The 11,306-nt window shown below is 29.3% G+C and overlaps 1 protein-coding gene across 1 annotated transcript in view; it reads left to right on the top strand.

The window, feature by feature from the left end:
* LOC117170189 overlaps window positions 1-11,306 on the top strand; it is a 105,288-nt gene that overhangs the window by 47,987 nt on the left and 45,995 nt on the right. The window lies entirely within an intron of this gene.

Raw genomic sequence — 11,306 nt, 5'->3', positions numbered from 1 at the left:
ACTACAATTACTATCCTTACTAATGTAACCTTCATAGGAGGACTAACGGCGACTTGTTGCCGTACAAAGCTGGTTAGTTACTGTTACCATCGAAGTAGTTGTAGCTTATACCAACTCTACTAATGAGGAGCTTCTTGTCGCAACTAACCATTTTTTTCAGTGCACCCTTCATAATTGCATGACACTTCTTATGACCCCCTCCTCATGTGAAAATCAAAAAATTCTAAGGATAAAAAGGTACAATACAATACAAATGTATTTTGTCATAAAACTCAGGACAAAAATTCAACAAATATCGAGCATGAAACTTTGCTGTCATCCACCGAATCTTTGTCTAGTCATTCATATTCTTCTTCATTTTCAAAGCTTTTGGTAACGGCTAGAAATGATTTTTTCAGAGCAGCTGCAATTCGTACCATACGAATTTTTGAAGATGAATCTGAAGCACAAAACGACTTTTGATGACATTGCTGTCTGTTTATAGCTGCGACATAAAGATGTATGGAATATTTTTGTGTTGAGAGAAAACTTCTTTTTAAAGTGTAGTATAATCAATGAATACTTAATTTTGTTTTTTTATATTATTTAAAATCAGAAACCTTTTGGAGGAGGAAAATAATTATTTATATTGTTTAAACAATATTTCTGATATTTATTTAAAAAATTAAGTTTTGTCCCCATTTTTTTCTGAAAATCTCTTTATATAGTAATTTCAGAATAAAAAAAGTTGTTAAAATAAATTGTATGTCAATAATTATATATTTACATCGTAAAAATTTGATGCGTGGGTCAAGATATATGTACGTGTTTGACACACTATTGCGTTATATTTAGTTAAAATTTGAAGTACTTTGTTAAAAATGTGTTGTTTGGTGCATGGCTTTAGTTGAAAATTGATATATTTGGTTGACGATTTTAATTTTTTTTAAAGTCCTTCAAATTTGTTTGATTCTTTATTTTTAAAATAAAAATTAACCTATTTCAGGTGAAAATTCACCACTTTAGTTAAAAATTCATCTATTTGATTAAAGCTTTAACTATTTTTTTGAACATTCGGTTTTTTTTGTAAAAAATTAATTTTTTTTTATTGAAAATTATAGTATTTTATTTGTGGGTAAAATTTATTTTTCTCAAAAGAAAATGCAACTATTTGGCCGAAAATTTGTTTTTTATAGTTGAAAATCCAATAGACTGTTTAAAAATTCGTTTTTTTTTCTTAAATTCGCCTTTTTCTCCAAAAAATTAATCTTCTCGGATGCAAATTCATATTTTCGGTCAAAAATTAAATTATTTAGTACAAAATTATTCTGTTTTGAGAATAATAAAGTTTTGTAAATTTCATTATATTTTCAGTAATGTCTGATATAGAATATTAAATTTCTCGCTATTAATTGTTTAAATACTAAATAAATAAACACATTTATAATTGTGTTATGTGTATTAATTTTATGTCACTGCCCTATTATATAAAAAAATTATAAGTAATTATTCGAAAAATTTTTGCTGTATTTTGATTGAATTTTTAGCTATTTATGACTGAAATATGAATAAAAATAGAAATATCTGTTTTTTTTTAAATTTTTGATGAATATCGTATAACAAATTTTTTTACACTTAAATATCATTACCATTGTTTAAACAATAGAAATACTTGTTTCCCCCCTCCAAAAGGTTTCTGTTTTTAAAAAATCCGGATGACCCTCCTGACCCCTTCGTGATAAACCATGGTGATAATTTTGTCTCCCCCCCCCCCATACTTCCCTAGGCGCGTCACGTAATTTATGGACGACCCCTAAATATAATATTGAATGAATTTGAGAAGTATTAAATTCGGTTAAAAGCTTTATGTCATTGTTTATTCAATTAATTATTGTTTTTCTTTCAAATTTCCTTCAAACTGGGTACGGATGGTTTACGTATAAATATTTCTTAAACAATGACATTTGTTTTAACTATTAAAACATGGTTAAAATATTCTTTTTGTACACTATATAGTCAGAAAAATAATGTCTTGCCCAACCCCCCGTGAAAACGCGCCATTGCATGCACGTGAAGCAAGCGTAATCGGGCGCTCGCTGGGAAAAATGGAGAGGGCCTGAATAGTTCTGTAACGCTGTATTAGCCAGGCTCTAGCTAGAACTTCTGAGCAGGCCCTAACGAGAGTGCCCTTTTATAGCCCGATGATTAGTAAGGCTCCAACTAGACACTTTCTCTTACCTGATGAATATTTAATTGAGTTGAATATTTAATTGATATGACAAAAAAGGTATTTAAAAATAAATATTAATTTATTGCGAGTATTTTGACTTGAAATATTAATGGCCCTGCTTAGAATGAAGACATATATTACATTTTTAAACATTATGTCATTTTTTTTTATTGCGTTTTTTTTGCGTTGTAGACTACTTTAAAACTTTTTATAATGACAGGAAATGCAATTGTTTCTGAACATTTACAGTTTTTCATAAGGACGGAATTTTTTCTTTAAAAAAAACAAGATAAGATAGATTTTCCATACCTATACGAGACACGAAATTCTTCACTAGAATCTGATGGGCACTCATCAGTTTTTTCTAGACTAGATATTCTGATAGAGGCCCCAACCAGTTTTTTCTTTACTAGATACTTCGATAGGGGCCCTATAATCAGTTTTTTTGCAGACTAGATATTATGATAGGGACCCCATCGGAACCCAACCTCAAATAAGGAAAGATGGGGAAATTTCTGCACGGGTATATATAAAACCACGCAAGTAAGAGTATGGAGAAAATTATATTTAGCTTTAAAAAAAATGAATCGCTGAACCCCGAAGTCTCCTTTCTGATAAGTACGCTATTTGTTCCTTTCGCTTATAATTAAAATTTTTCAGTAACACCAATAATCTTTTATCTGCTTTAAATGCTTGTCTTCAAGGAGGATAGGACAAAAAGTGTAGTGTATCGAAAAAAACTGCTTAGAAGTAATTGATCAAAATGCACGGAGAAAACACAGAATTTGCAATTGGGTATAAGTGAGTAAAAATTAGGTGTAAATGCTCAACGGTATGGGAAAAATATTAAATGTTCATAAAACAGTGCAATTTTTGAATTGTAAATAGTAGTAATTCTTAAATAAATGGCAAGAATTGCATTACTGACATATTAAAATTTATGCTTGTAAAAATTAACAAACTCAAAGCTTTAAATAAAATTAATCATGAATTATTTTTGTATGCAGCCAGAAATTTGAACAGAATTTTTTCCATTCGTCTTTAATGAAGGTTCTCAAATCACCTACGTCCACCGCCTACGGCTTTGACAATTACATTTTCACAACGGCATTCGCGATCGATAATTAGGTTATAGAATCAATTCTCCTGGAAAAATAAAACGATGTAGACAAAATTGAGTAACCTACAAGAAGTAGGTATGTTTTTCAAAATAATTTTAATTAAAAAAGTAAACATTTTTTTTTAATTTACTAAATTGTGACATTCCTTAGGCTTTGATTTCCTTCGTTTAAACTTCAGTTCTAAGAGAACTCTACTTTAATTATTTTAGAACATTTTTATCTAGGTTAAAATGTTATGTATGGTTTATAAATAATGGAAAGTATTATATAAAATATTCATTTGTTTTATGCATTTTTGTATAAAACAAATGAATGTTATATGTAATACTTCATACTATATATAAATTATAAATCATTTTCTCGCCTGGTTAATTTGTGTCCAGTTGAAAAAATGCATCATGATAATTGGTAAGTCTCGTTAAAATCTACTAAAAACAACGCTTTACGGATCTCTTAAAAACATAAATTGCATATTTTTGAAAATGATCTGACTTTTTGAATTTTGGTCTGATTAGAACATTTTATCAAAATATATTTTATATTTAGCTGAAATTTGGATTCATATTTCTTAATCTAAAAACAAAATTGTTCTTTCCATTTATTGAAAATTTGCAAAAATTTTATAGGTATATCATTTTTTTTATTTTTATCGAAATTAAAAATGCCATTAGGATAATTGAGCGTATGGATTCCATAACGTCCTTAGCGCTCGGACTCTCTCTGCCAGACGCTGTGCCTTGCGAAAATGCGGAAAATTTTCGAAAATTACCAAATTCGGAAATTTACCGCGCAAAAAATATGACTATATGCGGCTCGACGAACCACAAAACTTTTATGAAGAAATTTTTTAAATCAAGTCGATAGTTTTTTGTACTAACAATTAAAAATCGGAATTTTTCATTGTACCGAAATCAAAGACTTTTTAAACTAAATTCGCGAAAACCCGGCTTCTGTTCGACGAAATGATCTCGTTTTTTTTCTCCAAATAGAAAAACCCCTTCCGATGCCAATTATGTTTTAAAAGTAGATTTCTTTTTTATATTTGCAACATAAAAATTATTGTAAACAATTACTGTCAGAAATCGTTTCCTGAGACTTTGGCGCACAAAAGTCTGCAGGGAAGTTTCGCGGACAGAAAAGTTCCAGTGAGAAAGTTGTTCTTGATGTTTAAGGAAAACTATGACTAAATTTGAGCTAAATCGTTCTTTTTGTTTAAGAGATGTAAGGGATTTTTTATTGCCGCGTTCGAACTCTAAAAGTAAACAACTAAACAACAAAACTAAACATTTCTCTTTACAATGAGCTATAGAATACGAATAAAGTATTATTTTTAACATGTCACCACCATAAGTGTTTTATAGGGTTTTTTATTGCAAATTGCTTCTAATATATGAAATACTACTTTATACTCATAATTAGATGTTTACGAAAATAGTTTGAACAATTTATCAATGTTTTCAAAAATTGTCTCTTAAAATAATGATAGAAAGTTGCGGTTTTTTCAAAACGTTTCCAATTTTTAATTAAACTTAGGTGATACTGAATTATTGTTAACAAAAATAATCATTTAAAAAATTTATTATTCTTGTTAATATTCAATTTCAATAATGCTGGACAGTTGCGGTTTTTTCTGAACTCTTACATTTTTCTCCACTTTTTACTAAGTGGTGTAATAGTTAATGCAAGTTAAGAAACATTCCTATTTAGAGAATTGTTTATTGTTTATAACTATCTTTTCATAGAGTAATGCTAGAAATATGCTTTTTTCCTAAATATTTAGTTTTGCTTAGACTTTGTAGTTACAAAAAAAAAAAAATAAAAACTCAAAAAGAATCATTTTTGAAATAGTATTGTATTGTTTTAAATATATTTTTTGGTTTTTTCTAATTAAAAAAATAATTAAAAAAACAAACTATCTTACACAAGCGACAGAAACATAGAATGGAATATAGTATAGGAGTAGGTGGGAGGACTAGGTCTGTAAATGAATTGTGAAAGTTTTGTTTTGAATTATAATAAGCAGTTTTTTGCAAAACGTAATAGAAAAATTTGGTGTTGCACATATTTTATTATCAGCCCCCCCCCCCCCCTTCTACCCTGGATAATCCCTGGAATCCATGTAGAAAATTTGAAAAGCATATATTTCAAATATCCGTTTTATTTGAGAAGGAAATATACATAGAAAAGATAGAGATTGCTTTAAATATGATTCTTCATCAGGTTTATTCATTAATTTTTCATAAATAAAAAGGCAAAGCAAAATGAAACATTTAAAAAATAAGAATTTTCTTGCACTGATCTGAGAGAAGATAGTTACAAACAATAATAAATTAAAATTTTACAAATAACCGCAAGTACCTAACAGCAACATCAGAGAAGATACTTTTAAGCAATAATAATTTTTTTGTGCAATTAAGTTTGTCAGATTTTTCTAATTATTACCTGGCTCTTAATTATTCAATTATTTAAACAATTAATTTTTCAACATTCATTAATTATCCACCCCACTTTAATAGGAAACTTGGTTGATGAGAATTAAGAATCACCTAAGTCTAATTGAAAATGGGATAAAAAGTGGAAAAGTTAAAAAAAAAACCGCATTTCAAATGATTTACAAAATTGTCCAAACAGAATCTAGAAGATTTAAAGGTAAATTTGTAAAGATTGAGAAAAAAGTCGAAGATTTTTAAGAAGTTTGAAATACTTCAAAAAGATGAAAGATTATTCTTGAGATTCCTGGAAAACATTTTTATGACGTTTGATTTAAAAAAATAATTATTAAAGAAAATTTGAAAGTGTATCAAAACATTTCAAAGATTTCCACAAGTTTAGAGAACATCTAGAAGATGAAAGGGCAATTTTGATCATTTTTTTTTAATTTTGTAAATAGTGGAGTCAGTTTAAAATATAACTTCCAAACTTCTAAAAGTCCTAAATATCTTTAAAGCTGAGTAGAATTTTTCCTCATATTTTGTAATATCCCGAAAAATGAAAAATAAATACCTTTTTGACATACGTATAATCTTCAAATTTTTAAAAAAAATTTCAAGAATATTTATATAACCTTAAAATCAAATAAACAAATAAATCTAAAAAAGAAATTATATTTAACTAAAAGGAGCAGAGGGAAATTGAACATTTAAGAAGAAACCAGCACATTTCTTCATTTGCATAAGAGAAGACAGTTATAAACAATAAATTCATTAAAGAACTTTTTATTTACATTGATGATTATTACCATAATAAGTAAAAATCGGCTAAAAAGTTGAAAATTTCAGAAAACCCCGCAACTTTTCAGCATTATTCAAATTAGGTATCATTAGCAGTAATATTAAGTTATTTAAAAAATTAATTTTTCTACATTAATTATTTATCCACCTCACTCTAATTGTAAATTGGACAAACTGTTACAATTTTCAGAAAAAACCGCAACTTTCCGATATAGCATTATTGAGATTGAATACCTTTAACAATAATAATAAATTGTTTAAAAAATTATTTTTATTACCAATAATTCAGTATCACCTGAGTTTAATGGAAAATTGGACAAAAATTGGAAAAGTTATGAAAAACCGCAACTTTCTATCTCTATTCTAAGAGAACATTTTTGAAAACAATGATAAATTGTTTAAACAATTTTTGTAAGCATTTGATTTTGAGTATGAAGTAGTATTTCATATATTAAAAACAATTTGCATTAAAAAAACCTAAAAAAATAATAATTAGCACCAAAAAATCACAAAACTAATTTTTTCAGTTATGGAGTTTTTGCAGGGCCCTATAAAACAGACTTATGGTGGTTACATGTTAAAAATAATACTTTATTCGTATTCTATAGCTCATTGTGAAGGGAAATGTTTAGTTCCAATACTTCCAGATGATGGTAAGTCTCTCTATACTGTATTTTTTCTTGAGATAAAAATTCACAAAGCTAAAAAAGCCAATTTTTTTCACTTTATATATTGTTGCTCAGTGACAAAAAATTTAAAATCCCAAACCAAAATTCTCTTAAAAATTTAATGCTGTACATTTCTAAAAAAAAACGTTGAAATCGAATCGACTTGAGTCGAGTGCGCGCGCGGTAATAAAAAATCGCTTACATCTCTTGAACAAAAAGCAGGATTTAGCTCAAATTTGTTGAAAGTTTTCTTTAAACATCAAGGAACAACTTTTCCATTGGAATTTGTCTGTGCGCGAAACTTCCCTGCAGAATTTTCTCCATCAAAGTCTGAGGAAGCGATTCCTGACTGTAATGGCTTACAATCATTCTTATGCTGCAAACATAAAAAATAAATTTACTTTTAAAACATAATTGGCATCAGAAGGGATTTTTCTATTTGGAGAAAAAAAACAAGGTCATTTCGTCGAATAGAAGCCGAGCTTTCGCGAGTTTAGTTTAAAAAGTCATTGATTTCGGTACAATGAAAATTTCCGGCTTTTAATTTTTTGTAACAAAAATATCAATTTGATTAAAAAATTTCGGTATAAAATTTGTGCGGGTAGTCGAGCCGCATATAGTAATATTTTTTGCGCCGTAAATTTCCGAACTTGGTAATTTTCGGAAATTTTTCCGCGTTTCCGCAAGGCACACCATACTGCGAGAGCGAGTCCGAGCGCTAAGGACCTAATGGAATCCACAAGCTCAATTTGCAAGTACAGTATCTCTGGTTACACCTTGCACACAATGCCCTCAGCTGTTTCGCGGACACTGTAATAACGTATTCGGTTATCTTGCACTGGTGCACTCCGATCTGCACCGACGCAGGTCGGAGTGAGAAGGAAGAAGTAAGACGAAGTAATCTGAGTGCTCTTGGAGTGCACCAGTGCAGGATAAACGAATGCGCTGCTATAAGATTCAGGTGATTAGCCCAGGGCCGCGGCTCCCGATAACATCTACAAAACATCGTATCGAGACGGTCCTGTAACTCGACGCCGATTGGCTGACGGGCTAGACCACGTGCGCTTACAGTGTCCGATACGTCGAATCCCGAAAGGTGACAAGTGTCCGATGTTCGAATGTGGTTTTGTCGTGTATTAAAAAATTTCAAAAACTCTTAACAATTTTATTTGAAATTTTGAAAAAGCTCTAACTTTTTGAATTTTGGTATAATCGAAAAATTTGACTGCGAGATAGTTTTTAAACATAGTCTGTGTCTAGTGAAATTTGAATGAAATATCCTAATCTATCAGAAAATATTTGTAGATTCTCATTCATGAGAGTGTAATCGCAATGTAATCATCCAAATTTTCTATCTCTGGTTTTTAACGGATTTTTCTGTTTCGATACTCACGGAGAGTCCGAAAATCATAAAATTTTCTCGGTGCTGTCTCTATGTTTGTACATCTGCTTATATGTCTGGTTGTATGCCTGTATTTATGGTTACCTGAATGTTGTAGTCACGCTAATTTTTGAAGGGTTTGTCCAATATAGTCAGCCTTTGACACGCGAAATGTGTGAAATTCAATTATGATGAAAATAAGAAAAGTTAGGCTTTTCGAAATAATAAAAAAACATTTTTCTGTTCGGACTAAGAATTTTCAATTCAAATATCTACTATATATAAAATATATTTCGAAACTATTCCCATGAAATTGTTTGATTAGACCAAAATTCAAAAAGTTAGATCATTTTTAAAAAAATGCATTTTATGTTTTTAAGAGATCTGCAAAGCGTTATTTATAGTAGATTTCAACAAGGTTTACAAATTATCATAATGAATTTTTTTAATTGGATACAAATTAACAATGTTAATCTGCATTAATTAATTGGAGTTCTTTTAGAACTGAAGTTTGAACAACTTATGTGCTATTCAATTTCGTCCACATAGTTATATTTTTTAAAGAGAATTCACTCTATAATATAATTATCCAGCGCTAGGCGGGAGTTCTGCACCGCAATGAGAAAGTAATCGTCAAACCCGCAGGTGCGTTGAGAACCTTCTCTAAAAAAAATGGAAAGAAAATTCAGTTTCTATTTATGACTGCATTTTTTAGAAGTTTAAGTCACAGTTGTCGATTTAAGTAAAAATATTTATGATATTTGAAAAAATGTAGTTTAAGTGTACGTATTAAACGTACGAAAACGAGCGCGAAGCGTACCCGCGCGCCCCGGGGGGCGCAATGAGAAAGTGCTCACACACCAGGCATATTTTTTCCTACTTTTTAATAATTTTCAAAAGTATATAACTTTTCTACTTTTCATAAAAATTGAAAATTTTGTTTGAGATGATTTGAAAGTCTTTTATCCACTTATAAGAAACTTTGACAATTATTTCTAAAATCTAAAAAAAAAAATTCAAATTTTGAAAATGCTCTAAATTTTTTAAATTTTGGTTCGAATTATCTGTTTAACGAAGTTAGCCGACAAAATTTTAGGATTTTCGATCTCTGTCAGTTCTGAAACGTAAAGATCCGTTAACAATCAGAGTTCGAAATTTTGGACAATTACAATACACTACAATAATTAGAATTTTAAAAAGTGACCAAGATATAGAACTTATTTTTATAATAAGAATGAAAAGCAATAATTTCAATCAAGAAGGAAAACCCTTCTGACTATCCGAATATTTAGTTTTGTTATTTACTAATGAGACCCAGAGGTTTCGTTGGCCCCGGGTAAAAATATTTGGTCTTGATTTTATCTTAGGTAAAGACTAATTCAATGCAATTTCAAGTTATTCTTTATGACTAGCTTCTAAGACGGAACCATCGACTAACGACTTAAAGAATGAAATTCGCGTTTTGGGATCAATACACACAAAGGTCATCACTGATCCGTTTTAAATTTATAGAATGTTTATATTGTCATAAATTATTAAAATAATTTTCTTTGAAATAAATTTAGTACATTTATCAAGAATTACATTTCTTATTTTTTAAGGGCTTCTTAAGCCAATTCTATACGACCCAGAAGTTAGCTATGCATATAGATTTGAAAATTCGACCTTGAATAAAAAATGAAATAATAGACGTAGCCATATCTCAGACGTCTGAGCCATATCTCTCGGTGTTTTTTTTCACTTTTTTCAAAAAGTCATTTTTTAAGCAATTACGTTGTTAATTAACCTATATCCTTCATTGTGAAAAAAACCAAAAGTCCTAAAGAAAAAGTGAAGATAGTTCTGGATTCTCCTCGGCAATATCTCCAGGTGTTTATTTTATTGGGGAAAAAATTAATTATTTAAACAATTATATTGCTTATAATTCTTAAAAATTTATTTAACAATTCTTGTAAACAATTCAGAGTTGTTAAGTGAAAAATAACATGCCTTGAAGTATCATGAATGAAAAAAAATTTTTAACAATGCAAAAACGTTAGTTTAAACATTGTTTTTGCCTTCTCTACGCACACAGGAATGAAGGATAAATAATCAAATCCATATGCGCCTTTGGATATGGTAATACAATTTTTAAATGAATTTTTAAAAATTATAAACAATATGATTATTTAAATAAATAATTTTTTTTTAAATGAAAAAAACACCTGGAGATATTCCCGAGGAGAATCCAGAACTATCTTCACTTTTTCTTTAGGACTTTTGGATTTTTTTATAATGAAGAATATATGTTAATTAACAAGGTAATTGTTTAAAAAATGACTTTTTGAAAAAAGTAAAAAAAAACACCTGAAGATATGGCTCAGACGATTCCGGCGGTGTTTTTAGTTTTTGGCTACGTCTATTATTCCATTTTTTATTCAAGGTCGAATTTCCAAATCTATATGCATAGCTAACTTCTGGGTCGTAATTCTATCTGGTTTCGTTTGCACAGCTACAGCAATAAATGTTTAGCTGGTGAGACGGAACCAGACATTATGGTCTTGAAGGCACATTGAAGACATATTGAAGACATTCAAGACAAACTCAAGACAAATACTTTTACCCGGCGGGCAAAAATGATACTTAAAATAGTTGTTACAAAAATCAGGTCGCTTAAAAAAAAGTTTTCTATGAAACATTAGCACAACTCTACTGTTT

Source organism: Belonocnema kinseyi, chromosome 3, assembly GCF_010883055.1.
Source record: "Belonocnema kinseyi isolate 2016_QV_RU_SX_M_011 chromosome 3, B_treatae_v1, whole genome shotgun sequence".
NCBI classification, from domain to species: domain Eukaryota; kingdom Metazoa; phylum Arthropoda; class Insecta; order Hymenoptera; family Cynipidae; genus Belonocnema; species Belonocnema kinseyi.
Note: the sequence above shows the minus strand (reverse complement) of the source record. Positions and strands in the feature narration are given on the sequence as shown.